This window comes from Alligator mississippiensis, chromosome 15 (genome assembly GCF_030867095.1).
Source record: "Alligator mississippiensis isolate rAllMis1 chromosome 15, rAllMis1, whole genome shotgun sequence".
NCBI lineage: Eukaryota > Metazoa > Chordata > Crocodylia > Alligatoridae > Alligator > Alligator mississippiensis.
The window spans coordinates 11,404,890-11,432,649 of NC_081838.1; the positions used below are offsets into that span (position 1 = coordinate 11,404,890).

Here is a 27,760-nt window from a genome sequence, read left to right on the forward strand (position 1 = left end):
GAGACGCTCCTCACTTCAGGCATCCCCAGTGCCCGGCGCCAGCTGCCTGCTAGGCCCTGCGGTCCCCAGGCACCTCAGGCAGGCCCCACAGGGCAGCAGCAGACCACAGGCTTGCGGGTGGACTCGCAGGTGGCTCCATCCACTCCATTCGCTGAGCTCACAGTTAAGCCCGAGTGCAGGGGCAAGTGCCTGCCGGGCCCGGCCGCCCCCAGCCACCTAGGGCAGGGCCCCGGGGGTGGGCACACACTTCCCGGAGTCTCCGGGAGGGAGTAGCGGGCGGCAGGCACCAAGGGGTGGCCTGCGCAGCTGGATATGCTCAAGATTGCCAAACCGGGTTGGCAGCAAAAAGGAGCCGTCCTGCCGAGGGTAGTGCCCACGGGCAATCCCGCGCAGAGCCAGCGCAGCCTGGGAGCCGCGCCTCCCGCCTTGGGCATCTGGGAAGCTTGCAGCCTCTTGGGGGAAGCTGCTGTGTCCTTCTCCACTGCAAGAGCAACAGCTGTGCAGGCAGGGAGGGAGCCTCGCAGGGAAAAGAAGGGGCTGCTGTCAGGAGTGGGACTCGAACCCACGCCTCCAGGGGAGACTGCGACCTGAACGCAGCGCCTTCGACCGCTCGGCCATCCTGACACGCAGGGGCGGGCCCTGGCCGCGCCCTTCAGCCCAGCACCCTCTTCCCGGGCCCGCGCGCTGGGTTCCTTGCACCCCCGAGCCCGGGCGGAGAGTGCCCCAGCGGCCATGAGGTCTCTTGAGGAAGCCAGGAGGCCCGCCAGCAACCGGGGGCTGCCTGGAGAGGAATTGCCTCTGCCAGGGGCAACCCAGCAGCCTCTTCCTCGCTGGGCAGAGCCCAGGAGGGGCCCCGGGGCATATGCTTCGCTGCACAGCCTGGTGGGGCGCTCGGCGGACAGAGAAGGAGACGAGCGGGGCGCAGGCTTGGCCTGCCTCGTCTCTGTGGCGCAATGGGCCAGCGCGTTCGGCTGTTAACCGGAAGGTTGGTGGTTCGAGCCCACCCAGGGACGGTGCTTGGCGTGCCCTGCCCAGCCCCCTTTTGGAGTAGGCAGGGAGAGCTTTTTCCGGCCCCGGTGCGTCTCACTTCCTGCGTTGCGCCGAGCGGCCTCGGGACTCCGAGGCTCCTTTTGCCTCTGTGCGCTCCAAGGATTTCGACACTTAACGTGTCGGGGTGCCCAACCACGCAACGCTGAGCAGCGATCCCCGCCACAAGAGCCGCCTCTGAAACCGGCCTGCTCTTCTGCCCAAAGCCTACTTTCCCAAACCCACCTTGGGACGGGGCAGCGCAAGGGCCTCTCCGATATGTCTTGGCGGCCACCCACTCAAGATTCATCGCATGCTCTTCCGCCGGATGGCCCTCCTCCCCCATTTGGGCAAGCCGGGGGGACCTTTCTCATTTGGTTCCAGCTGCCTGGCCTGCGTGCCTTCCAGACTCCTTCGCTGAACCTTTTGCGTCCAGATTGGGCACCCCCCAGGCCACCTAGCGCGTGTCGATTTTGGGGGTGGGGCAGAAAAGGAAGGCCCGAGGCCTTTCCGTGACTCCGGACGGACCCGTGTGTTCAGACGTGAGATTCACAGTCCGGGTCCTGAGCGCCTCGTGACGTGGCACTGGAGTCACAGGGCAGGTGGCTTCTGAGAGCAGCCAGCTCTTCCCTCCCCAGCTGCCGGCTGCTTGCTCAACGGACCTGGGCAAGACAGAGCCCGGCTTGTTCATGGGGACCCTGGTGCTAAATCATTCGTAGACGACCTGATTCAGGGTTTCGTACGTAGCAGAGAAGCTCCCTCGCTGCGATCTATTGAAAGTCAGCCCTTGCCACAAGCTTTCGTCTCTGAACGCGGCACCCCACCCGACTGCCAGCTCCTCCGGGAGTGGCGGGGGCGCCACCATGCCCGCGGCAAGCAGAGCCTCTCCCGGAGGCTGGCACAAGGTGGGGGAGGCGGTCAGGGGACCCTTGCAAGCGGAGGGTCAGGCCGTTCTCCCCTTCCCTCTCTTTTCCAGGCCCGGGTCGACCTGGCGCCTGGCGGGTGATTTGCCCACGCAGAGGGCAGGCAGGCAGCGAGGCTCTGAGACAGGGAGCTCCCCTCCCACTCGCCAGCCTCTCCCTCCCGCACACATCGATGGGGTTGACCTGGTGTCCCAGAAGCCAACCCTGCACTTCAAAACAGGGTAGACCTGGTGTCTGGCAGTCCCGATAGCAAGCAATGGGGTCGACTTGTTTGCTGACAAGTCCCCATAGGAATGCCTGGGGTAGGCCTGGTGTCTGAAAGTCCCCGCAGGCTTGAATGGGGTAGAAGTCGTCTCTCCAAGTCCCCAAAGGAACGAAGGGGTTGACTTGGTGCCAGGAAGTCCCCAGAGGAATGCACGGGGGATGAACCTGGTGCCTGGAAGTCCCCATACAAATGCATAGGGTTGACCCGGTGCCTCCAACGCCCCATAGAAAGGCATGGGGTTGGCCTGGTGTTTCCAAGTCCCCACAGAAATGCGCGGGGTAGGCCTGGTGGCAGGAAATCCCCAAAGAACTGCATAGGGTTGACCTGGTGTCCCCAAGGCCCCACAGAAATGCATCGGGTTGACGCGGTGTCTCCAACGCCCCAGAGAAATGCATGGGATTGGCCTGGGGCCTGGAAGTCCCCCTACAATTGCATAGGGTTGCCCTGCTGTCTCCAACGCCCCAGAGAAATGCATGGGGTTGGCCTGGGGCCTGGAAATCCCCCTACAATTGCATGGGGTTGACCTGCTGTCTCCATGGCCCCAGAGAAATGCGTAGGGTTGACCTGGCGCCCACAATTCCTGCCGCCAAGCCTTTCCCACCCAGTCAACTCCCCAGGGTGCAGTCGGGCAACGACACTCGGAGCACCCACACAACCACCAGGGGCTTAAGCCTCCCAAAAGTGCCCCCTGCCAGGCTTCAGTCTCCATCCTCACCCCTGCCCCGCATCCCCCCTCACCCCCCCCCCCCGCACTCTTCCCTGGCTCTCCCTGCCCAACATTGGCTCCAGATCCCAGCCTTCTGCCCCGCGGCCTCTACCCAGCCATTCAGCTACCTGCAGGGCCCAGCTCCAGGGAGAAGTGCCAGCAGGCCTAGGCCTGGCTGCGGGAGACGCTCCTCACTTCAGGCATCCCCAGTGCCCGGCGCCAGCTGCCTGCTAGGCCCTGCGGTCCCCAGGCACCTCAGGCAGGCCCCACAGGGCAGCAGCAGACCACAGGCTTGCGGGTGGACTCGCAGGTGGCTCCATCCACTCCATTCGCTGAGCTCACAGTTAAGCCCGAGTGCAGGGGCAAGTGCCTGCCGGGCCCGGCCGCCCCCAGCCACCTAGGGCAGGGCCCCGGGGGTGGGCACACACTTCCCGGAGTCTCCGGGAGGGAGTAGCGGGCGGCAGGCACCAAGGGGTGGCCTGCGCAGCTGGATATGCTCAAGATTGCCAAACCGGGTTGGCAGCAAAAAGGAGCCGTCCTGCCGAGGGTAGTGCCCACGGGCAATCCCGCGCAGAGCCAGCGCAGCCTGGGAGCCGCGCCTCCCGCCTTGGGCATCTGGGAAGCTTGCAGCCTCCTGGGGGAAGCTGCTGTGTCCTTCTCCACTGCAAGAGCAACAGCTGTGCAGGCAGGGAGGGAGCCTCGCAGGGAAAAGAAGGGGCTGCTGTCAGGAGTGGGACTCGAACCCACGCCTCCAGGGGAGACTGCGACCTGAACGCAGCGCCTTCGACCGCTCGGCCATCCTGACACGCAGGGGCGGGCCCTGGCCGCGCCCTTCAGCCCAGCACCCTCTTCCCGGGCCCGCGCGCTGGGTTCCTTGCACCCCCGAGCCCGGGCGGAGAGTGCCCCAGCGGCCATGAGGTCTCTTGAGGAAGCCAGGAGGCCCGCCAGCAACCGGGGGCTGCCTGGAGAGGAATTGCCTCTGCCAGGGGCAACCCAGCAGCCTCTTCCTCGCTGGGCAGAGCCCAGGAGGGGCCCCGGGGCATATGCTTCGCTGCACAGCCTGGTGGGGCGCTCGGCGGACAGAGAAGGAGACGAGCGGGGCGCAGGCTTGGCCTGCCTCGTCTCTGTGGCGCAATGGGCCAGCGCGTTTGGCTGTTAACCGGAAGGTTGGTGGTTCGAGCCCACCCAGGGACGGTGCTTGGCGTGCCCTGCCCAGCCCCCTTTTGGAGTAGGCAGGGAGAGCTTTTTCCGGCCCCGGTGCGTCTCACTTCCTGCGTTGCGCCGAGCGGCCTCGGGACTCCGAGGCTCCTTTTGCCTCTGTGCGCTCCAAGGATTTCGACACTTAACGTGTCGGGGTGCCCAACCACGCAACGCTGAGCAGCGATCCCCGCCACAAGAGCCGCCTCTGAAACCGGCCTGCTCTTCTGCCCAAAGCCTACTTTCCCAAACCCACCTTGGGACGGGGCAGCGCAAGGGCCTCTCCGATATGTCTTGGCGGCCACCCACTCAAGATTCATCGCATGCTCTTCCGCCGGATGGCCCTCCTCCCCCATTTGGGCAAGCCGGGGGGACCTTTCTCATTTGGTTCCAGCTGCCTGGCCTGCGTGCCTTCCAGACTCCTTCGCTGAACCTTTTGCGTCCAGATTGGGCACCCACCAGGCCACCAAGCGCGTGTCGATTTTGGGGGTGGGGCAGAAAAGGAAGGCCCGAGGCCTTTCCGTGACTCCGGACGGACCCGTGTGTTCAGACGTGAGATTCACAGTCCGGGTCCTGAGCGCCCCGTGACGTGGCACTGGAGTCACAGGGCAGGTGGCTTCTGAGAGCAGCCAGCTCTTCCCTCCCCAGCTGCCGGCTGCTTGCTCAACGGACCTGGGCAAGACAGAGCCCGGCTTGTTCATGGGGACCCTGGTGCTAAATCATTCGTAGACGACCTGATTCAGGGTTTCGTACGTAGCAGAGAAGCTCCCTCGCTGCGATCTATTGAAAGTCAGCCCTTGCCACAAGCTTTCGTCTCTGAACGCGGCACCCCACCCGACTGCCAGCTCCTCCGGGAGTGGCGGGGGCGCCACCATGCCCGCGGCAAGCAGAGCCTCTCCCGGAGGCTGGCACAAGGTGGGGGAGGCGGTCAGGGGACCCTTGCAAGCGGAGGGTCAGGCCGTTCTCCCCTTCCCTCTCTTTTCCAGGCCCGGGTCGACCTGGCGCCTGGCGGGTGATTTGCCCACGCAGAGGGCAGGCAGGCAGCGAGGCTCTGAGACAGGGAGCTCCCCTCCCACTCGCCAGCCTCTCCCTCCCGCACACATCGATGGGGTTGACCTGGTGTCCCAGAAGCCAACCCTGCACTTCAAAACAGGGTAGACCTGGTGTCTGGCAGTCCCGATAGCAAGCAATGGGGTCGACTTGTTTGCTGACAAGTCCCCATAGGAATGCCTGGGGTAGGCCTGGTGTCTGAAAGTCCCCGCAGGCTTGAATGGGGTAGAAGTCGTCTCTCCAAGTCCCCAAAGGAATGAAGGGGTTGACTTGGTGCCAGGAAGTCCCCAGAGGAATGCACGGGGGATGAACCTGGTGCCTGGAAGTCCCCATACAAATGCATAGGGTTGACCCGGTGCCTCCAACGCCCCATAGAAAGGCATGGGGTTGGCCTGGTGTTTCCAAGTCCCCACAGAAATGCGCGGGGTAGGCCTGGTGGCAGGAAATCCCCAAAGAACTGCATAGGGTTGACCTGGTGTCCCCAAGGCCCCACAGAAATGCATCGGGTTGACGCGGTGTCTCCAACGCCCCAGAGAAATGCATGGGATTGGCCTGGGGCCTGGAAGTCCCCCTACAATTGCATAGGGTTGCCCTGCTGTCTCCAACGCCCCAGAGAAATGCATGGGGTTGGCCTGGGGCCTGGAAATCCCCCTACAATTGCATGGGGTTGACCTGCTGTCTCCATGGCCCCAGAGAAATGCGTAGGGTTGACCTGGCGCCCACAATTCCTGCCGCCAAGCCTTTCCCACCCAGTCAACTCCCCAGGGTGCAGTCGGGCAACGACACTCGGAGCACCCACACAACCACCAGGGGCTTAAGCCTCCCAAAAGTGCCCCCTGCCAGGCTTCAGTCTCCATCCTCACCCCTGCCCCGCATCCCCCCTCACCCCCCCCCCCGCACTCTTCCCTGGCTCTCCCTGCCCAACATTGGCTCCAGATCCCAGCCTTCTGCCCCGCGGCCTCTACCCAGCCATTCAGCTACCTGCAGGGCCCAGCTCCAGGGAGAAGTGCCAGCAGGCCTAGGCCTGGCTGCGGGAGACGCTCCTCACTTCAGGCATCCCCAGTGCCCGGCGCCAGCTGCCTGCTAGGCCCTGCGGTCCCCAGGCACCTCAGGCAAGCCCCACAGGGCAGCAGCAGACCACAGGCTTGCGGGTGGACTCGCAGGTGGCTCCATCCACTCCATTCGCTGAGCTCACAGTTAAGCCCGAGTGCAGGGGCAAGTGCCTGCCGGGCCCGGCCGCCCCCAGCCACCTAGGGCAGGGCCCCGGGGGTGGGCACACACTTCCCGGAGTCTCCGGGAGGGAGTAGCGGGCGGCAGGCACCAAGGGGTGGCCTGCGCAGCTGGATATGCTCAAGATTGCCAAACCGGGTTGGCAGCAAAAAGGAGCCGTCCTGCCGCGGGTAGTGCCCACGGGCAATCCCGCGCAGAGCCAGCGCAGCCTGGGAGCCGCGCCTCCCGCCTTGGGCATCTGGGAAGCTTGCAGCCTCTTGGGGGAAGCTGCTGTGTCCTTCTCCACTGCAAGAGCAACAGCTGTGCAGGCAGGGAGGGAGCCTCGCAGGGAAAAGAAGGGGCTGCTGTCAGGAGTGGGACTCGAACCCACGCCTCCAGGGGAGACTGCGACCTGAACGCAGCGCCTTCGACCGCTCGGCCATCCTGACACGCAGGGGCGGGCCCTGGCCGCGCCCTTCAGCCCAGCACCCTCTTCCCGGGCCCACGCGCTGGGTTCCTTGCACCCCCGAGCCCGGGCGGAGAGTGCCCCAGCGGCCATGAGGTCTCTTGAGGAAGCCAGGAGGCCCGCCAGCAACCGGGGGCTGCCTGGAGAGGAATTGCCTCTGCCAGGGGCAACCCAGCAGCCTCTTCCTCGCTGGGCAGAGCCCAGGAGGGGCCCCGGGGCATATGCTTCGCTGCACAGCCTGGTGGGGCGCTCGGCGGACAGAGAAGGAGACGAGCGGGGCGCAGGCTTGGCCTGCCTCGTCTCTGTGGCGCAATGGGCCAGCGCGTTCGGCTGTTAACCGGAAGGTTGGTGGTTCGAGCCCACCCAGGGACGGTGCTTGGCGTGCCCTGCCCAGCCCCCTTTTGGAGTAGGCAGGGAGAGCTTTTTCCGGCCCCGGTGCGTCTCACTTCCTGCGTTGCGCCGAGCGGCCTCGGGACTCCGAGGCTCCTTTTGCCTCTGTGCGCTCCAAGGATTTCGACACTTAACGTGTCGGGGTGCCCAACCACGCAACGCTGAGCAGCGATCCCCGCCACAAGAGCCGCCTCTGAAACCGGCCTGCTCTTCTGCCCAAAGCCTACTTTCCCAAACCCACCTTGGGACGGGGCAGCGCAAGGGCCTCTCCGATATGTCTTGGCGGCCACCCACTCAAGATTCATCGCATGCTCTTCCGCCGGATGGCCCTCCTCCCCCATTTGGGCAAGCCGGGGGGACCTTTCTCATTTGGTTCCAGCTGCCTGGCCTGCGTGCCTTCCAGACTCCTTCGCTGAACCTTTTGCGTCCAGATTGGGCACCCCCCAGGCCACCAAGCGCGTGTCGATTTTGGGGGTGGGGCAGAAAAGGAAGGCCCGAGGCCTTTCCGTGACTCCGGACGGACCCGTGTGTTCAGACGTGAGATTCACAGTCCGGGTCCTGAGCGCCTCGTGACGTGGCACTGGAGTCACAGGGCAGGTGGCTTCTGAGAGCAGCCAGCTCTTCCCTCCCCAGCTGCCGGCTGCTTGCTCAACGGACCTGGGCAAGACAGAGCCCGGCTTGTTCATGGGGACCCTGGTGCTAAATCATTCGTAGACGACCTGATTCAGGGTTTCGTACGTAGCAGAGAAGCTCCCTCGCTGCGATCTATTGAAAGTCAGCCCTTGCCACAAGCTTTCGTCTCTGAACGCGGCACCCCACCCGACTGCCAGCTCCTCCGGGAGTGGCGGGGGCGCCACCATGCCCGCGGCAAGCAGAGCCTCTCCCGGAGGCTGGCACAAGGTGGGGGAGGCGGTCAGGGGACCCTTGCAAGCGGAGGGTCAGGCCGTTCTCCCCTTCCCTCTCTTTTCCAGGCCCGGGTCGACCTGGCGCCTGGCGGGTGATTTGCCCACGCAGAGGGCAGGCAGGCAGCGAGGCTCTGAGACAGGGAGCTCCCCTCCCACTCGCCAGCCTCTCCCTCCCGCACACATCGATGGGGTTGACCTGGTGTCCCAGAAGCCAACCCTGCACTTCAAAACAGGGTAGACCTGGTGTCTGGCAGTCCCGATAGCAAGCAATGGGGTCGACTTGTTTGCTGACAAGTCCCCATAGGAATGCCTGGGGTAGGCCTGGTGTCTGAAAGTCCCCGCAGGCTTGAATGGGGTAGAAGTCGTCTCTCCAAGTCCCCAAAGGAACGAAGGGGTTGACTTGGTGCCAGGAAGTCCCCAGAGGAATGCACGGGGGATGAACCTGGTGCCTGGAAGTCCCCATACAAATGCATAGGGTTGACCCGGTGCCTCCAACGCCCCATAGAAAGGCATGGGGTTGGCCTGGTGTTTCCAAGTCCCCACAGAAATGCGCGGGGTAGGCCTGGTGGCAGGAAATCCCCAAAGAACTGCATAGGGTTGACCTGGTGTCCCCAAGGCCCCACAGAAATGCATCGGGTTGACGCGGTGTCTCCAACGCCCCAGAGAAATGCATGGGATTGGCCTGGGGCCTGGAAGTCCCCCTACAATTGCATAGGGTTGCCCTGCTGTCTCCAACGCCCCAGAGAAATGCATGGGGTTGGCCTGGGGCCTGGAAATCCCCCTACAATTGCATGGGGTTGACCTGCTGTCTCCATGGCCCCAGAGAAATGCGTAGGGTTGACCTGGCGCCCACAATTCCTGCCGCCAAGCCTTTCCCACCCAGTCAACTCCCCAGGGTGCAGTCGGGCAACGACACTCGGAGCACCCACACAACCACCAGGGGCTTAAGCCTCCCAAAAGTGCCCCCTGCCAGGCTTCAGTCTCCATCCTCACCCCTGCCCCGCATCCCCCCTCACCCCCCCCCCCCGCACTCTTCCCTGGCTCTCCCTGCCCAACATTGGCTCCAGATCCCAGCCTTCTGCCCCGCGGCCTCTACCCAGCCATTCAGCTACCTGCAGGGCCCAGCTCCAGGGAGAAGTGCCAGCAGGCCTAGGCCTGGCTGCGGGAGACGCTCCTCACTTCAGGCATCCCCAGTGCCCGGCGCCAGCTGCCTGCTAGGCCCTGCGGTCCCCAGGCACCTCAGGCAGGCCCCACAGGGCAGCAGCAGACCACAGGCTTGCGGGTGGACTCGCAGGTGGCTCCATCCACTCCATTCGCTGAGCTCACAGTTAAGCCCGAGTGCAGGGGCAAGTGCCTGCCGGGCCCGGCCGCCCCCAGCCACCTAGGGCAGGGCCCCGGGGGTGGGCACACACTTCCCGGAGTCTCCGGGAGGGAGTAGCGGGCGGCAGGCACCAAGGGGTGGCCTGCGCAGCTGGATATGCTCAAGATTGCCAAACCGGGTTGGCAGCAAAAAGGAGCCGTCCTGCCGAGGGTAGTGCCCACGGGCAATCCCGCGCAGAGCCAGCGCAGCCTGGGAGCCGCGCCTCCCGCCTTGGGCATCTGGGAAGCTTGCAGCCTCCTGGGGGAAGCTGCTGTGTCCTTCTCCACTGCAAGAGCAACAGCTGTGCAGGCAGGGAGGGAGCCTCGCAGGGAAAAGAAGGGGCTGCTGTCAGGAGTGGGACTCGAACCCACGCCTCCAGGGGAGACTGCGACCTGAACGCAGCGCCTTCGACCGCTCGGCCATCCTGACACGCAGGGGCGGGCCCTGGCCGCGCCCTTCAGCCCAGCACCCTCTTCCCGGGCCCGCGCGCTGGGTTCCTTGCACCCCCGAGCCCGGGCGGAGAGTGCCCCAGCGGCCATGAGGTCTCTTGAGGAAGCCAGGAGGCCCGCCAGCAACCGGGGGCTGCCTGGAGAGGAATTGCCTCTGCCAGGGGCAACCCAGCAGCCTCTTCCTCGCTGGGCAGAGCCCAGGAGGGGCCCCGGGGCATATGCTTCGCTGCACAGCCTGGTGGGGCGCTCGGCGGACAGAGAAGGAGACGAGCGGGGCGCAGGCTTGGCCTGCCTCGTCTCTGTGGCGCAATGGGCCAGCGCGTTCGGCTGTTAACCGGAAGGTTGGTGGTTCGAGCCCACCCAGGGACGGTGCTTGGCGTGCCCTGCCCAGCCCCCTTTTGGAGTAGGCAGGGAGAGCTTTTTCCGGCCCCGGTGCGTCTCACTTCCTGCGTTGCGCCGAGCGGCCTCGGGACTCCGAGGCTCCTTTTGCCTCTGTGCGCTCCAAGGATTTCGACACTTAACGTGTCGGGGTGCCCAACCACGCAACGCTGAGCAGCGATCCCCGCCACAAGAGCCGCCTCTGAAACCGGCCTGCTCTTCTGCCCAAAGCCTACTTTCCCAAACCCACCTTGGGACGGGGCAGCGCAAGGGCCTCTCCGATATGTCTTGGCGGCCACCCACTCAAGATTCATCGCATGCTCTTCCGCCGGATGGCCCTCCTCCCCCATTTGGGCAAGCCGGGGGGACCTTTCTCATTTGGTTCCAGCTGCCTGGCCTGCGTGCCTTCCAGACTCCTTCGCTGAACCTTTTGCGTCCAGATTGGGCACCCCCCAGGCCACCAAGCGCGTGTCGATTTTGGGGGTGGGGCAGAAAAGGAAGGCCCGAGGCCTTTCCGTGACTCCGGACGGACCCGTGTGTTCAGACGTGAGATTCACAGTCCGGGTCCTGAGCGCCTCGTGACGTGGCACTGGAGTCACAGGGCAGGTGGCTTCTGAGAGCAGCCAGCTCTTCCCTCCCCAGCTGCCGGCTGCTTGCTCAACGGACCTGGGCAAGACAGAGCCCGGCTTGTTCATGGGGACCCTGGTGCTAAATCATTCGTAGACGACCTGATTCAGGGTTTCGTACGTAGCAGAGAAGCTCCCTCGCTGCGATCTATTGAAAGTCAGCCCTTGCCACAAGCTTTCGTCTCTGAACGCGGCACCCCACCCGACTGCCAGCTCCTCCGGGAGTGGCGGGGGCGCCACCATGCCCGCGGCAAGCAGAGCCTCTCCCGGAGGCTGGCACAAGGTGGGGGAGGCGGTCAGGGGACCCTTGCAAGCGGAGGGTCAGGCCGTTCTCCCCTTCCCTCTCTTTTCCAGGCCCGGGTCGACCTGGCGCCTGGCGGGTGATTTGCCCACGCAGAGGGCAGGCAGGCAGCGAGGCTCTGAGACAGGGAGCTCCCCTCCCACTCGCCAGCCTCTCCCTCCCGCACACATCGATGGGGTTGACCTGGTGTCCCAGAAGCCAACCCTGCACTTCAAAACAGGGTAGACCTGGTGTCTGGCAGTCCCGATAGCAAGCAATGGGGTCGACTTGTTTGCTGACAAGTCCCCATAGGAATGCCTGGGGTAGGCCTGGTGTCTGAAAGTCCCCGCAGGCTTGAATGGGGTAGAAGTCGTCTCTCCAAGTCCCCAAAGGAACGAAGGGGTTGACTTGGTGCCAGGAAGTCCCCAGAGGAATGCACGGGGGATGAACCTGGTGCCTGGAAGTCCCCATACAAATGCATAGGGTTGACCCGGTGCCTCCAACGCCCCATAGAAAGGCATGGGGTTGGCCTGGTGTTTCCAAGTCCCCGCAGAAATGCGCGGGGTAGGCCTGGTGGCAGGAAATCCCCAAAGAACTGCATAGGGTTGACCTGGTGTCCCCAAGGCCCCACAGAAATGCATCGGGTTGACGCGGTGTCTCCAACGCCCCAGAGAAATGCATGGGATTGGCCTGGGGCCTGGAAGTCCCCCTACAATTGCATAGGGTTGCCCTGCTGTCTCCAACGCCCCAGAGAAATGCATGGGGTTGGCCTGGGGCCTGGAAATCCCCCTACAATTGCATGGGGTTGACCTGCTGTCTCCATGGCCCCAGAGAAATGCGTAGGGTTGACCTGGCGCCCACAATTCCTGCCGCCAAGCCTTTCCCACCCAGTCAACTCCCCAGGGTGCAGTCGGGCAACGACACTCGGAGCACCCACACAACCACCAGGGGCTTAAGCCTCCCAAAAGTGCCCCCTGCCAGGCTTCAGTCTCCATCCTCACCCCTGCCCCGCATCCCCCCTCACCCCCCCCCCCCCCGCACTCTTCCCTGGCTCTCCCTGCCCAACATTGGCTCCAGATCCCAGCCTTCTGCCCCGCGGCCTCTACCCAGCCATTCAGCTACCTGCAGGGCCCAGCTCCAGGGAGAAGTGCCAGCAGGCCTAGGCCTGGCTGCGGGAGACGCTCCTCACTTCAGGCATCCCCAGTGCCCGGCGCCAGCTGCCTGCTAGGCCCTGCGGTCCCCAGGCACCTCAGGCAGGCCCCACAGGGCAGCAGCAGACCACAGGCTTGCGGGTGGACTCGCAGGTGGCTCCATCCACTCCATTCGCTGAGCTCACAGTTAAGCCCGAGTGCAGGGGCAAGTGCCTGCCGGGCCCGGCCGCCCCCAGCCACCTAGGGCAGGGCCCCGGGGGTGGGCACACACTTCCCGGAGTCTCCGGGAGGGAGTAGCGGGCGGCAGGCACCAAGGGGTGGCCTGCGCAGCTGGATATGCTCAAGATTGCCAAACCGGGTTGGCAGCAAAAAGGAGCCGTCCTGCCGAGGGTAGTGCCCACGGGCAATCCCGCGCAGAGCCAGCGCAGCCTGGGAGCCGCGCCTCCCGCCTTGGGCATCTGGGAAGCTTGCAGCCTCTTGGGGGAAGCTGCTGTGTCCTTCTCCACTGCAAGAGCAACAGCTGTGCAGGCAGGGAGGGAGCCTCGCAGGGAAAAGAAGGGGCTGCTGTCAGGAGTGGGACTCGAACCCACGCCTCCAGGGGAGACTGCGACCTGAACGCAGCGCCTTCGACCGCTCGGCCATCCTGACACGCAGGGGCGGGCCCTGGCCGCGCCCTTCAGCCCAGCACCCTCTTCCCGGGCCCGCGCGCTGGGTTCCTTGCACCCCCGAGCCCGGGCGGAGAGTGCCCCAGCGGCCATGAGGTCTCTTGAGGAAGCCAGGAGGCCCGCCAGCAACCGGGGGCTGCCTGGAGAGGAATTGCCTCTGCCAGGGGCAACCCAGCAGCCTCTTCCTCGCTGGGCAGAGCCCAGGAGGGGCCCCGGGGCATATGCTTCGCTGCACAGCCTGGTGGGGCGCTCGGCGGACAGAGAAGGAGACGAGCGGGGCGCAGGCTTGGCCTGCCTCGTCTCTGTGGCGCAATGGGCCAGCGCGTTCGGCTGTTAACCGGAAGGTTGGTGGTTCGAGCCCACCCAGGGACGGTGCTTGGCGTGCCCTGCCCAGCCCCCTTTTGGAGTAGGCAGGGAGAGCTTTTTCCGGCCCCGGTGCGTCTCACTTCCTGCGTTGCGCCGAGCGGCCTCGGGACTCCGAGGCTCCTTTTGCCTCTGTGCGCTCCAAGGATTTCGACACTTAACGTGTCGGGGTGCCCAACCACGCAACGCTGAGCAGCGATCCCCGCCACAAGAGCCGCCTCTGAAACCGGCCTGCTCTTCTGCCCAAAGCCTACTTTCCCAAACCCACCTTGGGACGGGGCAGCGCAAGGGCCTCTCCGATATGTCTTGGCGGCCACCCACTCAAGATTCATCGCATGCTCTTCCGCCGGGTGGCCCTCCTCCCCCATTTGGGCAAGCCGGGGGGACCTTTCTCATTTGGTTCCAGCTGCCTGGCCTGCGTGCCTTCCAGACTCCTTCGCTGAACCTTTTGCGTCCAGATTGGGCACCCCCCAGGCCACCAAGCGCGTGTCGATTTTGGGGGTGGGGCAGAAAAGGAAGGCCCGAGGCCTTTCCGTGACTCCGGACGGACCCGTGTGTTCAGACGTGAGATTCACAGTCCGGGTCCTGAGCGCCTCGTGACGTGGCACTGGAGTCACAGGGCAGGTGGCTTCTGAGAGCAGCCAGCTCTTCCCTCCCCAGCTGCCGGCTGCTTGCTCAACGGACCTGGGCAAGACAGAGCCCGGCTTGTTCATGGGGACCCTGGTGCTAAATCATTCGTAGACGACCTGATTCAGGGTTTCGTACGTAGCAGAGAAGCTCCCTCGCTGCGATCTATTGAAAGTCAGCCCTTGCCACAAGCTTTCGTCTCTGAACGCGGCACCCCACCCGACTGCCAGCTCCTCCGGGAGTGGCGGGGGCGCCACCATGCCCGCGGCAAGCAGAGCCTCTCCCGGAGGCTGGCACAAGGTGGGGGAGGCGGTCAGGGGACCCTTGCAAGCGGAGGGTCAGGCCGTTCTCCCCTTCCCTCTCTTTTCCAGGCCCGGGTCGACCTGGCGCCTGGCGGGTGATTTGCCCACGCAGAGGGCAGGCAGGCAGCGAGGCTCTGAGACAGGGAGCTCCCCTCCCACTCGCCAGCCTCTCCCTCCCGCACACATCGATGGGGTTGACCTGGTGTCCCAGAAGCCAACCCTGCACTTCAAAACAGGGTAGACCTGGTGTCTGGCAGTCCCGATAGCAAGCAATGGGGTCGACTTGTTTGCTGACAAGTCCCCATAGGAATGCCTGGGGTAGGCCTGGTGTCTGAAAGTCCCCGCAGGCTTGAATGGGGTAGAAGTCGTCTCTCCAAGTCCCCAAAGGAACGAAGGGGTTGACTTGGTGCCAGGAAGTCCCCAGAGGAATGCACGGGGGATGAACCTGGTGCCTGGAAGTCCCCATACAAATGCATAGGGTTGACCCGGTGCCTCCAACGCCCCATAGAAAGGCATGGGGTTGGCCTGGTGTTTCCAAGTCCCCGCAGAAATGCGCGGGGTAGGCCTGGTGGCAGGAAATCCCCAAAGAACTGCATAGGGTTGACCTGGTGTCCCCAAGGCCCCACAGAAATGCATCGGGTTGACGCGGTGTCTCCAACGCCCCAGAGAAATGCATGGGATTGGCCTGGGGCCTGGAAGTCCCCCTACAATTGCATAGGGTTGCCCTGCTGTCTCCAACGCCCCAGAGAAATGCATGGGGTTGGCCTGGGGCCTGGAAATCCCCCTACAATTGCATGGGGTTGACCTGCTGTCTCCATGGCCCCAGAGAAATGCGTAGGGTTGACCTGGCGCCCACAATTCCTGCCGCCAAGCCTTTCCCACCCAGTCAACTCCCCAGGGTGCAGTCGGGCAACGACACTCGGAGCACCCACACAACCACCAGGGGCTTAAGCCTCCCAAAAGTGCCCCCTGCCAGGCTTCAGTCTCCATCCTCACCCCTGCCCCGCATCCCCCCTCACCCCACCCCCCCCCGCACTCTTCCCTGGCTCTCCCTGCCCAACATTGGCTCCAGATCCCAGCCTTCTGCCCCGCGGCCTCTACCCAGCCATTCAGCTACCTGCAGGGCCCAGCTCCAGGGAGAAGTGCCAGCAGGCCTAGGCCTGGCTGCGGGAGACGCTCCTCACTTCAGGCATCCCCAGTGCCCGGCGCCAGCTGCCTGCTAGGCCCTGCGGTCCCCAGGCACCTCAGGCAGGCCCCACAGGGCAGCAGCAGACCACAGGCTTGCGGGTGGACTCGCAGGTGGCTCCATCCACTCCATTCGCTGAGCTCACAGTTAAGCCCGAGTGCAGGGGCAAGTGCCTGCCGGGCCCGGCCGCCCCCAGCCACCTAGGGCAGGGCCCCGGGGGTGGGCACACACTTCCCGGAGTCTCCGGGAGGGAGTAGCGGGCGGCAGGCACCAAGGGGTGGCCTGCGCAGCTGGATATGCTCAAGATTGCCAAACCGGGTTGGCAGCAAAAAGGAGCCGTCCTGCCGAGGGTAGTGCCCACGGGCAATCCCGCGCAGAGCCAGCGCAGCCTGGGAGCCGCGCCTCCCGCCTTGGGCATCTGGGAAGCTTGCAGCCTCTTGGGGGAAGCTGCTGTGTCCTTCTCCACTGCAAGAGCAACAGCTGTGCAGGCAGGGAGGGAGCCTCGCAGGGAAAAGAAGGGGCTGCTGTCAGGAGTGGGACTCGAACCCACGCCTCCAGGGGAGACTGCGACCTGAACGCAGCGCCTTCGACCGCTCGGCCATCCTGACACGCAGGGGCGGGCCCTGGCCGCGCCCTTCAGCCCAGCACCCTCTTCCCGGGCCCGCGCGCTGGGTTCCTTGCACCCCCGAGCCCGGGCGGAGAGTGCCCCAGCGGCCATGAGGTCTCTTGAGGAAGCCAGGAGGCCCGCCAGCAACCGGGGGCTGCCTGGAGAGGAATTGCCTCTGCCAGGGGCAACCCAGCAGCCTCTTCCTCGCTGGGCAGAGCCCAGGAGGGGCCCCGGGGCATATGCTTCGCTGCACAGCCTGGTGGGGCGCTCGGCGGACAGAGAAGGAGACGAGCGGGGCGCAGGCTTGGCCTGCCTCGTCTCTGTGGCGCAATGGGCCAGCGCGTTCGGCTGTTAACCGGAAGGTTGGTGGTTCGAGCCCACCCAGGGACGGTGCTTGGCGTGCCCTGCCCAGCCCCCTTTTGGAGTAGGCAGGGAGAGCTTTTTCCGGCCCCGGTGCGTCTCACTTCCTGCGTTGCGCCGAGCGGCCTCGGGACTCCGAGGCTCCTTTTGCCTCTGTGCGCTCCAAGGATTTCGACACTTAACGTGTCGGGGTGCCCAACCACGCAACGCTGAGCAGCGATCCCCGCCACAAGAGCCGCCTCTGAAACCGGCCTGCTCTTCTGCCCAAAGCCTACTTTCCCAAACCCACCTTGGGACGGGGCAGCGCAAGGGCCTCTCCGATATGTCTTGGTGGCCACCCACTCAAGATTCATCGCATGCTCTTCCGCCGGATGGCCCTCCTCCCCCATTTGGGCAAGCCGGGGGGACCTTTCTCATTTGGTTCCAGCTGCCTGGCCTGCGTGCCTTCCAGACTCCTTCGCTGAACCTTTTGCGTCCAGATTGGGCACCCCCCAGGCCACCTAGCGCGTGTCGATTTTGGGGGTGGGGCAGAAAAGGAAGGCCCGAGGCCTTTCCGTGACTCCGGACGGACCCGTGTGTTCAGACGTGAGATTCACAGTCCGGGTCCTGAGCGCCTCGTGACGTGGCACTGGAGTCACAGGGCAGGTGGCTTCTGAGAGCAGCCAGCTCTTCCCTCCCCAGCTGCCGGCTGCTTGCTCAACGGACCTGGGCAAGACAGAGCCCGGCTTGTTCATGGGGACCCTGGTGCTAAATCATTCGTAGACGACCTGATTCAGGGTTTCGTACGTAGCAGAGAAGCTCCCTCGCTGCGATCTATTGAAAGTCAGCCCTTGCCACAAGCTTTCGTCTCTGAACGCGGCACCCCACCCGACTGCCAGCTCCTCCGGGAGTGGCGGGGGCGCCACCATGCCCGCGGCAAGCAGAGCCTCTCCCGGAGGCTGGCACAAGGTGGGGGAGGCGGTCAGGGGACCCTTGCAAGCGGAGGGTCAGGCCGTTCTCCCCTTCCCTCTCTTTTCCAGGCCCGGGTCGACCTGGCGCCTGGCGGGTGATTTGCCCACGCAGAGGGCAGGCAGGCAGCGAGGCTCTGAGACAGGGAGCTCCCCTCCCACTCGCCAGCCTCTCCCTCCCGCACACATCGATGGGGTTGACCTGGTGTCCCAGAAGCCAACCCTGCACTTCAAAACAGGGTAGACCTGGTGTCTGGCAGTCCCGATAGCAAGCAATGGGGTCGACTTGTTTGCTGACAAGTCCCCATAGGAATGCCTGGGGTAGGCCTGGTGTCTGAAAGTCCCCGCAGGCTTGAATGGGGTAGAAGTCGTCTCTCCAAGTCCCCAAAGGAACGAAGGGGTTGACTTGGTGCCAGGAAGTCCCCAGAGGAATGCACGGGGGATGAACCTGGTGCCTGGAAGTCCCCATACAAATGCATAGGGTTGACCCGGTGCCTCCAACGCCCCATAGAAAGGCATGGGGTTGGCCTGGTGTTTCCAAGTCCCCACAGAAATGCGCGGGGTAGGCCTGGTGGCAGGAAATCCCCAAAGAACTGCATAGGGTTGACCTGGTGTCCCCAAGGCCCCACAGAAATGCATCGGGTTGACGCGGTGTCTCCAACGCCCCAGAGAAATGCATGGGATTGGCCTGGGGCCTGGAAGTCCCCCTACAATTGCATAGGGTTGCCCTGCTGTCTCCAACGCCCCAGAGAAATGCATGGGGTTGGCCTGGGGCCTGGAAATCCCCCTACAATTGCATGGGGTTGACCTGCTGTCTCCATGGCCCCAGAGAAATGCGTAGGGTTGACCTGGCGCCCACAATTCCTGCCGCCAAGCCTTTCCCACCCAGTCAACTCCCCAGGGTGCAGTCGGGCAACGACACTCGGAGCACCCACACAACCACCAGGGGCTTAAGCCTCCCAAAAGTGCCCCCTGCCAGGCTTCAGTCTCCATCCTCACCCCTGCCCCGCATCCCCCCTCACCCCCCACCCCGCACTCTTCCCTGGCTCTCCCTGCCCAACATTGGCTCCAGATCCCAGCCTTCTGCCCCGCGGCCTCTACCCAGCCATTCAGCTACCTGCAGGGCCCAGCTCCAGGGAGAAGTGCCAGCAGGCCTAGGCCTGGCTGCGGGAGACGCTCCTCACTTCAGGCATCCCCAGTGCCCGGCGCCAGCTGCCTGCTAGGCCCTGCGGTCCCCAGGCACCTCAGGCAGGCCCCACAGGGCAGCAGCAGACCACAGGCTTGCGGGTGGACTCGCAGGTGGCTCCATCCACTCCATTCGCTGAGCTCACAGTTAAGCCCGAGTGCAGGGGCAAGTGCCTGCCGGGCCCGGCCGCCCCCAGCCACCTAGGGCAGGGCCCCGGGGGTGGGCACACACTTCCCGGAGTCTCCGGGAGGGAGTAGCGGGCGGCAGGCACCAAGGGGTGGCCTGCGCAGCTGGATATGCTCAAGATTGCCAAACCGGGTTGGCAGCAAAAAGGAGCCGTCCTGCCGAGGGTAGTGCCCACGGGCAATCCCGCGCAGAGCCAGCGCAGCCTGGGAGCCGCGCCTCCCGCCTTGGGCATCTGGGAAGCTTGCAGCCTCTTGGGGGAAGCTGCTGTGTCCTTCTCCACTGCAAGAGCAACAGCTGTGCAGGCAGGGAGGGAGCCTCGCAGGGAAAAGAAGGGGCTGCTGTCAGGAGTGGGACTCGAACCCACGCCTCCAGGGGAGACTGCGACCTGAACGCAGCGCCTTCGACCGCTCGGCCATCCTGACACGCAGGGGCGGGCCCTGGCCGCGCCCTTCAGCCCAGCACCCTCTTCCCGGGCCCGCGCGCTGGGTTCCTTGCACCCCCGAGCCCGGGCGGAGAGTGCCCCAGCGGCCATGAGGTCTCTTGAGGAAGCCAGGAGGCCCGCCAGCAACCGGGGGCTGCCTGGAGAGGAATTGCCTCTGCCAGGGGCAACCCAGCAGCCTCTTCCTCGCTGGGCAGAGCCCAGGAGGGGCCCCGGGGCATATGCTTCGCTGCACAGCCTGGTGGGGCGCTCGGCGGACAGAGAAGGAGACGAGCGGGGCGCAGGCTTGGCCTGCCTCGTCTCTGTGGCGCAATGGGCCAGCGCGTTCGGCTGTTAACCGGAAGGTTGGTGGTTCGAGCCCACCCAGGGACGGTGCTTGGCGTGCCCTGCCCAGCCCCCTTTTGGAGTAGGCAGGGAGAGCTTTTTCCGGCCCCGGTGCGTCTCACTTCCTGCGTTGCGCCGAGCGGCCTCGGGACTCCGAGGCTCCTTTTGCCTCTGTGCGCTCCAAGGATTTCGACACTTAACGTGTCGGGGTGCCCAACCACGCAACGCTGAGCAGCGATCCCCGCCACAAGAGCCGCCTCTGAAACCGGCCTGCTCTTCTGCCCAAAGCCTACTTTCCCAAACCCACCTTGGGACGGGGCAGCGCAAGGGCCTCTCCGATATGTCTTGGCGGCCACCCACTCAAGATTCATCGCATGCTCTTCCGCCGGATGGCCCTCCTCCCCCATTTGGGCAAGCCGGGGGGACCTTTCTCATTTGGTTCCAGCTGCCTGGCCTGCGTGCCTTCCAGACTCCTTCGCTGAACCTTTTGCGTCCAGATTGGGCACCCCCCAGGCCACCAAGCGCGTGTCGATTTTGGGGGTGGGGCAGAAAAGGAAGGCCCGAGGCCTTTCCGTGACTCCGGACGGACCCGTGTGTTCAGACGTGAGATTCACAGTCCGGGTCCTGAGCGCCTCGTGACGTGGCACTGGAGTCACAGGGCAGGTGGCTTCTGAGAGCAGCCAGCTCTTCCCTCCCCAGCTGCCGGCTGCTTGCTCAACGGACCTGGGCAAGACAGAGCCCGGCTTGTTCATGGGGACCCTGGTGCTAAATCATTCGTAGACGACCTGATTCAGGGTTTCGTACGTAGCAGAGAAGCTCCCTCGCTGCGATCTATTGAAAGTCAGCCCTTGCCACAAGCTTTCGTCTCTGAACGCGGCACCCCACCCGACTGCCAGCTCCTCCGGGAGTGGCGGGGGCGCCACCATGCCCGCGGCAAGCAGAGCCTCTCCCGGAGGCTGGCACAAGGTGGGGGAGGCGGTCAGGGGACCCTTGCAAGCGGAGGGTCAGGCCGTTCTCCCCTTCCCTCTCTTTTCCAGGCCCGGGTCGACCTGGCGCCTGGCGGGTGATTTGCCCACGCAGAGGGCAGGCAGGCAGCGAGGCTCTGAGACAGGGAGCTCCCCTCCCACTCGCCAGCCTCTCCCTCCCGCACACATCGATGGGGTTGACCTGGTGTCCCAGAAGCCAACCCTGCACTTCAAAACAGGGTAGACCTGGTGTCTGGCAGTCCCGATAGCAAGCAATGGGGTCGACTTGTTTGCTGACAAGTCCCCATAGGAATGCCTGGGGTAGGCCTGGTGTCTGAAAGTCCCCGCAGGCTTGAATGGGGTAGAAGTCGTCTCTCCAAGTCCCCAAAGGAACGAAGGGGTTGACTTGGTGCCAGGAAGTCCCCAGAGGAATGCACGGGGGATGAACCTGGTGCCTGGAAGTCCCCATACAAATGCATAGGGTTGACCCGGTGCCTCCAACGCCCCATAGAAAGGCATGGGGTTGGCCTGGTGTTTCCAAGTCCCCACAGAAATGCGCGGGGTAGGCCTGGTGGCAGGAAATCCCCAAAGAACTGCATAGGGTTGACCTGGTGTCCCCAAGGCCCCACAGAAATGCATCGGGTTGACGCGGTGTCTCCAACGCCCCAGAGAAATGCATGGGATTGGCCTGGGGCCTGGAAGTCCCCCTACAATTGCATAGGGTTGCCCTGCTGTCTCCAACGCCCCAGAGAAATGCATGGGGTTGGCCTGGGGCCTGGAAATCCCCCTACAATTGCATGGGGTTGACCTGCTGTCTCCATGGCCCCAGAGAAATGCGTAGGGTTGACCTGGCGCCCACAATTCCTGCCGCCAAGCCTTTCCCACCCAGTCAACTCCCCAGGGTGCAGTCGGGCAACGACACTCGGAGCACCCACACAACCACCAGGGGCTTAAGCCTCCCAAAAGTGCCCCCTGCCAGGCTTCAGTCTCCATCCTCACCCCTGCCCCGCATCCCCCCTCACCCCCCCCCCCACACTCTTCCCTGGCTCTCCCTGCCCAACATTGGCTCCAGATCCCAGCCTTCTGCCCCGCGGCCTCTACCCAGCCATTCAGCTACCTGCAGGGCCCAGCTCCAGGGAGAAGTGCCAGCAGGCCTAGGCCTGGCTGCGGGAGACGCTCCTCACTTCAGGCATCCCCAGTGCCCGGCGCCAGCTGCCTGCTAGGCCCTGCGGTCCCCAGGCACCTCAGGCAGGCCCCACAGGGCAGCAGCAGACCACAGGCTTGCGGGTGGACTCGCAGGTGGCTCCATCCACTCCATTCGCTGAGCTCACAGTTAAGCCCGAGTGCAGGGGCAAGTGCCTGCCGGGCCCGGCCGCCCCCAGCCACCTAGGGCAGGGCCCCGGGGGTGGGCACACACTTCCCGGAGTCTCCGGGAGGGAGTAGCGGGCGGCAGGCACCAAGGGGTGGCCTGCGCAGCTGGATATGCTCAAGATTGCCAAACCGGGTTGGCAGCAAAAAGGAGCCGTCCTGCCGAGGGTAGTGCCCACGGGCAATCCCGCGCAGAGCCAGCGCAGCCTGGGAGCCGCGCCTCCCGCCTTGGGCATCTGGGAAGCTTGCAGCCTCCTGGGGGAAGCTGCTGTGTCCTTCTCCACTGCAAGAGCAACAGCTGTGCAGGCAGGGAGGGAGCCTCGCAGGGAAAAGAAGGGGCTGCTGTCAGGAGTGGGACTCGAACCCACGCCTCCAGGGGAGACTGCGACCTGAACGCAGCGCCTTCGACCGCTCGGCCATCCTGACACGCAGGGGCGGGCCCTGGCCGCGCCCTTCAGCCCAGCACCCTCTTCCCGGGCCCGCGCGCTGGGTTCCTTGCACCCCCGAGCCCGGGCGGAGAGTGCCCCAGCGGCCATGAGGTCTCTTGAGGAAGCCAGGAGGCCCGCCAGCAACCGGGGGCTGCCTGGAGAGGAATTGCCTCTGCCAGGGGCAACCCAGCAGCCTCTTCCTCGCTGGGCAGAGCCCAGGAGGGGCCCCGGGGCATATGCTTCGCTGCACAGCCTGGTGGGGCGCTCGGCGGACAGAGAAGGAGACGAGCGGGGCGCAGGCTTGGCCTGCCTCGTCTCTGTGGCGCAATGGGCCAGCGCGTTCGGCTGTTAACCGGAAGGTTGGTGGTTCGAGCCCACCCAGGGACGGTGCTTGGCGTGCCCTGCCCAGCCCCCTTTTGGAGTAGGCAGGGAGAGCTTTTTCCGGCCCCGGTGCGTCTCACTTCCTGCGTTGCGCCGAGCGGCCTCGGGACTCCGAGGCTCCTTTTGCCTCTGTGCGCTCCAAGGATTTCGACACTTAACGTGTCGGGGTGCCCAACCACGCAACGCTGAGCAGCGATCCCCGCCACAAGAGCCGCCTCTGAAACCGGCCTGCTCTTCTGCCCAAAGCCTACTTTCCCAAACCCACCTTGGGACGGGGCAGCGCAAGGGCCTCTCCGATATGTCTTGGCGGCCACCCACTCAAGATTCATCGCATGCTCTTCCGCCGGATGGCCCTCCTCCCCCATTTGGGCAAGCCGGGGGGACCTTTCTCATTTGGTTCCAGCTGCCTGGCCTGCGTGCCTTCCAGACTCCTTCGCTGAACCTTTTGCGTCCAGATTGGGCACCCCCCAGGCCACCAAGCGCGTGTCGATTTTGGGGGTGGGGCAGAAAAGGAAGGCCCGAGGCCTTTCCGTGACTCCGGACGGACCCGTGTGTTCAGACGTGAGATTCACAGTCCGGGTCCTGAGCGCCTCGTGACGTGGCACTGGAGTCACAGGGCAGGTGGCTTCTGAGAGCAGCCAGCTCTTCCCTCCCCAGCTGCCGGCTGCTTGCTCAACGGACCTGGGCAAGACAGAGCCCGGCTTGTTCATGGGGACCCTGGTGCTAAATCATTCGTAGACGACCTGATTCAGGGTTTCGTACGTAGCAGAGAAGCTCCCTCGCTGCGATCTATTGAAAGTCAGCCCTTGCCACAAGCTTTCGTCTCTGAACGCGGCACCCCACCCGACTGCCAGCTCCTCCGGGAGTGGCGGGGGCGCCACCATGCCCGCGGCAAGCAGAGCCTCTCCCGGAGGCTGGCACAAGGTGGGGGAGGCGGTCAGGGGACCCTTGCAAGCGGAGGGTCAGGCCGTTCTCCCCTTCCCTCTCTTTTCCAGGCCCGGGTCGACCTGGCGCCTGGCGGGTGATTTGCCCACGCAGAGGGCAGGCAGGCAGCGAGGCTCTGAGACAGGGAGCTCCCCTCCCACTCGCCAGCCTCTCCCTCCCGCACACATCGATGGGGTTGACCTGGTGTCCCAGAAGCCAACCCTGCACTTCAAAACAGGGTAGACCTGGTGTCTGGCAGTCCCGATAGCAAGCAATGGGGTCGACTTGTTTGCTGACAAGTCCCCATAGGAATGCCTGGGGTAGGCCTGGTGTCTGAAAGTCCCCGCAGGCTTGAATGGGGTAGAAGTCGTCTCTCCAAGTCCCCAAAGGAACGAAGGGGTTGACTTGGTGCCAGGAAGTCCCCAGAGGAATGCACGGGGGATGAACCTGGTGCCTGGAAGTCCCCATACAAATGCATAGGGTTGACCCGGTGCCTCCAACGCCCCATAGAAAGGCATGGGGTTGGCCTGGTGTTTCCAAGTCCCCACAGAAATGCGCGGGGTAGGCCTGGTGGCAGGAAATCCCCAAAGAACTGCATAGGGTTGACCTGGTGTCCCCAAGGCCCCACAGAAATGCATCGGGTTGACGCGGTGTCTCCAACGCCCCAGAGAAATGCATGGGATTGGCCTGGGGCCTGGAAGTCCCCCTACAATTGCATAGGGTTGCCCTGCTGTCTCCAACGCCCCAGAGAAATGCATGGGGTTGGCCTGGGGCCTGGAAATCCCCCTACAATTGCATGGGGTTGACCTGCTGTCTCCATGGCCCCAGAGAAATGCGTAGGGTTGACCTGGCGCCCACAATTCCTGCCGCCAAGCCTTTCCCACCCAGTCAACTCCCCAGGGTGCAGTCGGGCAACGACACTCGGAGCACCCACACAACCACCAGGGGCTTAAGCCTCCCAAAAGTGCCCCCTGCCAGGCTTCAGTCTCCATCCTCACCCCTGCCCCGCATCCCCCCTCACCCCCCCCCCCACACTCTTCCCTGGCTCTCCCTGCCCAACATTGGCTCCAGATCCCAGCCTTCTGCCCCGCGGCCTCTACCCAGCCATTCAGCTACCTGCAGGGCCCAGCTCCAGGGAGAAGTGCCAGCAGGCCTAGGCCTGGCTGCGGGAGACGCTCCTCACTTCAGGCATCCCCAGTGCCCGGCGCCAGCTGCCTGCTAGGCCCTGCGGTCCCCAGGCACCTCAGGCAGGCCCCACAGGGCAGCAGCAGACCACAGGCTTGCGGGTGGACTCGCAGGTGGCTCCATCCACTCCATTCGCTGAGCTCACAGTTAAGCCCGAGTGCAGGGGCAAGTGCCTGCCGGGCCCGGCCGCCCCCAGCCACCTAGGGCAGGGCCCCGGGGGTGGGCACACACTTCCCGGAGTCTCCGGGAGGGAGTAGCGGGCGGCAGGCACCAAGGGGTGGCCTGCGCAGCTGGATATGCTCAAGATTGCCAAACCGGGTTGGCAGCAAAAAGGAGCCGTCCTGCCGAGGGTAGTGCCCACGGGCAATCCCGCGCAGAGCCAGCGCAGCCTGGGAGCCGCGCCTCCCGCCTTGGGCATCTGGGAAGCTTGCAGCCTCCTGGGGGAAGCTGCTGTGTCCTTCTCCACTGCAAGAGCAACAGCTGTGCAGGCAGGGAGGGAGCCTCGCAGGGAAAAGAAGGGGCTGCTGTCAGGAGTGGGACTCGAACCCACGCCTCCAGGGGAGACTGCGACCTGAACGCAGCGCCTTCGACCGCTCGGCCATCCTGACACGCAGGGGCGGGCCCTGGCCGCGCCCTTCAGCCCAGCACCCTCTTCCCGGGCCCGCGCGCTGGGTTCCTTGCACCCCCGAGCCCGGGCGGAGAGTGCCCCAGCGGCCATGAGGTCTCTTGAGGAAGCCAGGAGGCCCGCCAGCAACCGGGGGCTGCCTGGAGAGGAATTGCCTCTGCCAGGGGCAACCCAGCAGCCTCTTCCTCGCTGGGCAGAGCCCAGGAGGGGCCCCGGGGCATATGCTTCGCTGCACAGCCTGGTGGGGCGCTCGGCGGACAGAGAAGGAGACGAGCGGGGCGCAGGCTTGGCCTGCCTCGTCTCTGTGGCGCAATGGGCCAGCGCGTTCGGCTGTTAACCGGAAGGTTGGTGGTTCGAGCCCACCCAGGGACGGTGCTTGGCGTGCCCTGCCCAGCCCCCTTTTGGAGTAGGCAGGGAGAGCTTTTTCCGGCCCCGGTGCGTCTCACTTCCTGCGTTGCGCCGAGCGGCCTCGGGACTCCGAGGCTCCTTTTGCCTCTGTGCGCTCCAAGGATTTCGACACTTAACGTGTCGGGGTGCCCAACCACGCAACGCTGAGCAGCGATCCCCGCCACAAGAGCCGCCTCTGAAACCGGCCTGCTCTTCTGCCCAAAGCCTACTTTCCCAAACCCACCTTGGGACGGGGCAGCGCAAGGGCCTCTCCGATATGTCTTGGCGGCCACCCACTCAAGATTCATCGCATGCTCTTCCGCCGGATGGCCCTCCTCCCCCATTTGGGCAAGCCGGGGGGACCTTTCTCATTTGGTTCCAGCTGCCTGGCCTGCGTGCCTTCCAGACTCCTTCGCTGAACCTTTTGCGTCCAGATTGGGCACCCCCCAGGCCACCAAGCGCGTGTCGATTTTGGGGGTGGGGCAGAAAAGGAAGGCCCGAGGCCTTTCCGTGACTCCGGACGGACCCGTGTGTTCAGACGTGAGATTCACAGTCCGGGTCCTGAGCGCCTCGTGACGTGGCACTGGAGTCACAGGGCAGGTGGCTTCTGAGAGCAGCCAGCTCTTCCCTCCCCAGCTGCCGGCTGCTTGCTCAACGGACCTGGGCAAGACAGAGCCCGGCTTGTTCATGGGGACCCTGGTGCTAAATCATTCGTAGACGACCTGATTCAGGGTTTCGTACGTAGCAGAGAAGCTCCCTCGCTGCGATCTATTGAAAGTCAGCCCTTGCCACAAGCTTTCGTCTCTGAACGCGGCACCCCACCCGACTGCCAGCTCCTCCGGGAGTGGCGGGGGCGCCACCATGCCCGCGGCAAGCAGAGCCTCTCCCGGAGGCTGGCACAAGGTGGGGGAGGCGGTCAGGGGACCCTTGCAAGCGGAGGGTCAGGCCGTTCTCCCCTTCCCTCTCTTTTCCAGGCCCGGGTCGACCTGGCGCCTGGCGGGTGATTTGCCCACGCAGAGGGCAGGCAGGCAGCGAGGCTCTGAGACAGGGAGCTCCCCTCCCACTCGCCAGCCTCTCCCTCCCGCACACATCGATGGGGTTGACCTGGTGTCCCAGAAGCCAACCCTGCACTTCAAAACAGGGTAGACCTGGTGTCTGGCAGTCCCGATAGCAAGCAATGGGGTCGACTTGTTTGCTGACAAGTCCCCATAGGAATGCCTGGGGTAGGCCTGGTGTCTGAAAGTCCCCGCAGGCTTGAATGGGGTAGAAGTCGTCTCTCCAAGTCCCCAAAGGAATGAAGGGGTTGACTTGGTGCCAGGAAGTCCCCAGAGGAATGCACGGGGGATGAACCTGGTGCCTGGAAGTCCCCATACAAATGCATAGGGTTGACCCGGTGCCTCCAACGCCCCATAGAAAGGCATGGGGTTGGCCTGGTGTTTCCAAGTCCCCACAGAAATGCGCGGGGTAGGCCTGGTGGCAGGAAATCCCCAAAGAACTGCATAGGGTTGACCTGGTGTCCCCAAGGCCCCACAGAAATGCATCGGGTTGACGCGGTGTCTCCAACGCCCCAGAGAAATGCATGGGATTGGCCTGGGGCCTGGAAGTCCCCCTACAATTGCATAGGGTTGCCCTGCTGTCTCCAACGCCCCAGAGAAATGCATGGGGTTGGCCTGGGGCCTGGAAATCCCCCTACAATTGCATGGGGTTGACCTGCTGTCTCCATGGCCCCAGAGAAATGCGTAGGGTTGACCTGGCGCCCACAATTCCTGCCGCCAAGCCTTTCCCACCCAGTCAACTCCCCAGGGTGCAGTCGGGCAACGACACTCGGAGCACCCACACAACCACCAGGGGCTTAAGCCTCCCAAAAGTGCCCCCTGCCAGGCTTCAGTCTCCATCCTCACCCCTGCCCCGCATCCCCCCTCAC

At 64.6% G+C, this 27,760-nt stretch overlaps 17 non-coding genes across 17 annotated transcripts; 8 read left to right on the forward strand and 9 right to left on the reverse strand.

Annotated features, from left to right (window-relative positions):
• Positions 1 to 541: 541 nt before the first annotated feature.
• On the reverse strand, positions 542 to 624 carry TRNAL-CAG (transfer RNA leucine (anticodon CAG)). The gene has a single exon. It is a non-coding gene; the product is annotated as a tRNA-Leu (tRNA).
• A 315-nt stretch (positions 625 to 939) lies between these two features.
• Positions 940 to 1,013, forward strand: TRNAN-GUU (transfer RNA asparagine (anticodon GUU)). Its single transcript has one exon. It is a non-coding gene; the product is annotated as a tRNA-Asn (tRNA).
• Positions 1,014 to 3,642: 2,629 nt separating this feature from the next.
• Positions 3,643 to 3,725, reverse strand: TRNAL-CAG (transfer RNA leucine (anticodon CAG)). The gene has a single exon. It is a non-coding gene; the product is annotated as a tRNA-Leu (tRNA).
• A 3,017-nt stretch (positions 3,726 to 6,742) lies between these two features.
• TRNAL-CAG (transfer RNA leucine (anticodon CAG)) lies at positions 6,743 to 6,825 on the reverse strand. Its single transcript has one exon. It is a non-coding gene; the product is annotated as a tRNA-Leu (tRNA).
• A 315-nt stretch (positions 6,826 to 7,140) lies between these two features.
• On the forward strand, positions 7,141 to 7,214 carry TRNAN-GUU (transfer RNA asparagine (anticodon GUU)). The gene has a single exon. It is a non-coding gene; the product is annotated as a tRNA-Asn (tRNA).
• Positions 7,215 to 9,843: 2,629 nt separating this feature from the next.
• On the reverse strand, positions 9,844 to 9,926 carry TRNAL-CAG (transfer RNA leucine (anticodon CAG)). Its single transcript has one exon. It is a non-coding gene; the product is annotated as a tRNA-Leu (tRNA).
• A 315-nt stretch (positions 9,927 to 10,241) lies between these two features.
• TRNAN-GUU (transfer RNA asparagine (anticodon GUU)) lies at positions 10,242 to 10,315 on the forward strand. Its single transcript has one exon. It is a non-coding gene; the product is annotated as a tRNA-Asn (tRNA).
• Positions 10,316 to 12,946: 2,631 nt separating this feature from the next.
• On the reverse strand, positions 12,947 to 13,029 carry TRNAL-CAG (transfer RNA leucine (anticodon CAG)). The gene has a single exon. It is a non-coding gene; the product is annotated as a tRNA-Leu (tRNA).
• Positions 13,030 to 13,344: 315 nt separating this feature from the next.
• Positions 13,345 to 13,418, forward strand: TRNAN-GUU (transfer RNA asparagine (anticodon GUU)). The gene has a single exon. It is a non-coding gene; the product is annotated as a tRNA-Asn (tRNA).
• A 2,631-nt stretch (positions 13,419 to 16,049) lies between these two features.
• TRNAL-CAG (transfer RNA leucine (anticodon CAG)) lies at positions 16,050 to 16,132 on the reverse strand. The gene has a single exon. It is a non-coding gene; the product is annotated as a tRNA-Leu (tRNA).
• A 315-nt stretch (positions 16,133 to 16,447) lies between these two features.
• On the forward strand, positions 16,448 to 16,521 carry TRNAN-GUU (transfer RNA asparagine (anticodon GUU)). Its single transcript has one exon. It is a non-coding gene; the product is annotated as a tRNA-Asn (tRNA).
• Positions 16,522 to 19,149: 2,628 nt separating this feature from the next.
• TRNAL-CAG (transfer RNA leucine (anticodon CAG)) lies at positions 19,150 to 19,232 on the reverse strand. Its single transcript has one exon. It is a non-coding gene; the product is annotated as a tRNA-Leu (tRNA).
• Positions 19,233 to 19,547: 315 nt separating this feature from the next.
• Positions 19,548 to 19,621, forward strand: TRNAN-GUU (transfer RNA asparagine (anticodon GUU)). Its single transcript has one exon. It is a non-coding gene; the product is annotated as a tRNA-Asn (tRNA).
• A 2,628-nt stretch (positions 19,622 to 22,249) lies between these two features.
• TRNAL-CAG (transfer RNA leucine (anticodon CAG)) lies at positions 22,250 to 22,332 on the reverse strand. The gene has a single exon. It is a non-coding gene; the product is annotated as a tRNA-Leu (tRNA).
• A 315-nt stretch (positions 22,333 to 22,647) lies between these two features.
• Positions 22,648 to 22,721, forward strand: TRNAN-GUU (transfer RNA asparagine (anticodon GUU)). Its single transcript has one exon. It is a non-coding gene; the product is annotated as a tRNA-Asn (tRNA).
• A 2,628-nt stretch (positions 22,722 to 25,349) lies between these two features.
• TRNAL-CAG (transfer RNA leucine (anticodon CAG)) lies at positions 25,350 to 25,432 on the reverse strand. Its single transcript has one exon. It is a non-coding gene; the product is annotated as a tRNA-Leu (tRNA).
• A 315-nt stretch (positions 25,433 to 25,747) lies between these two features.
• TRNAN-GUU (transfer RNA asparagine (anticodon GUU)) lies at positions 25,748 to 25,821 on the forward strand. Its single transcript has one exon. It is a non-coding gene; the product is annotated as a tRNA-Asn (tRNA).
• The last annotated feature ends 1,939 nt before the right edge of the window (positions 25,822 to 27,760 follow it).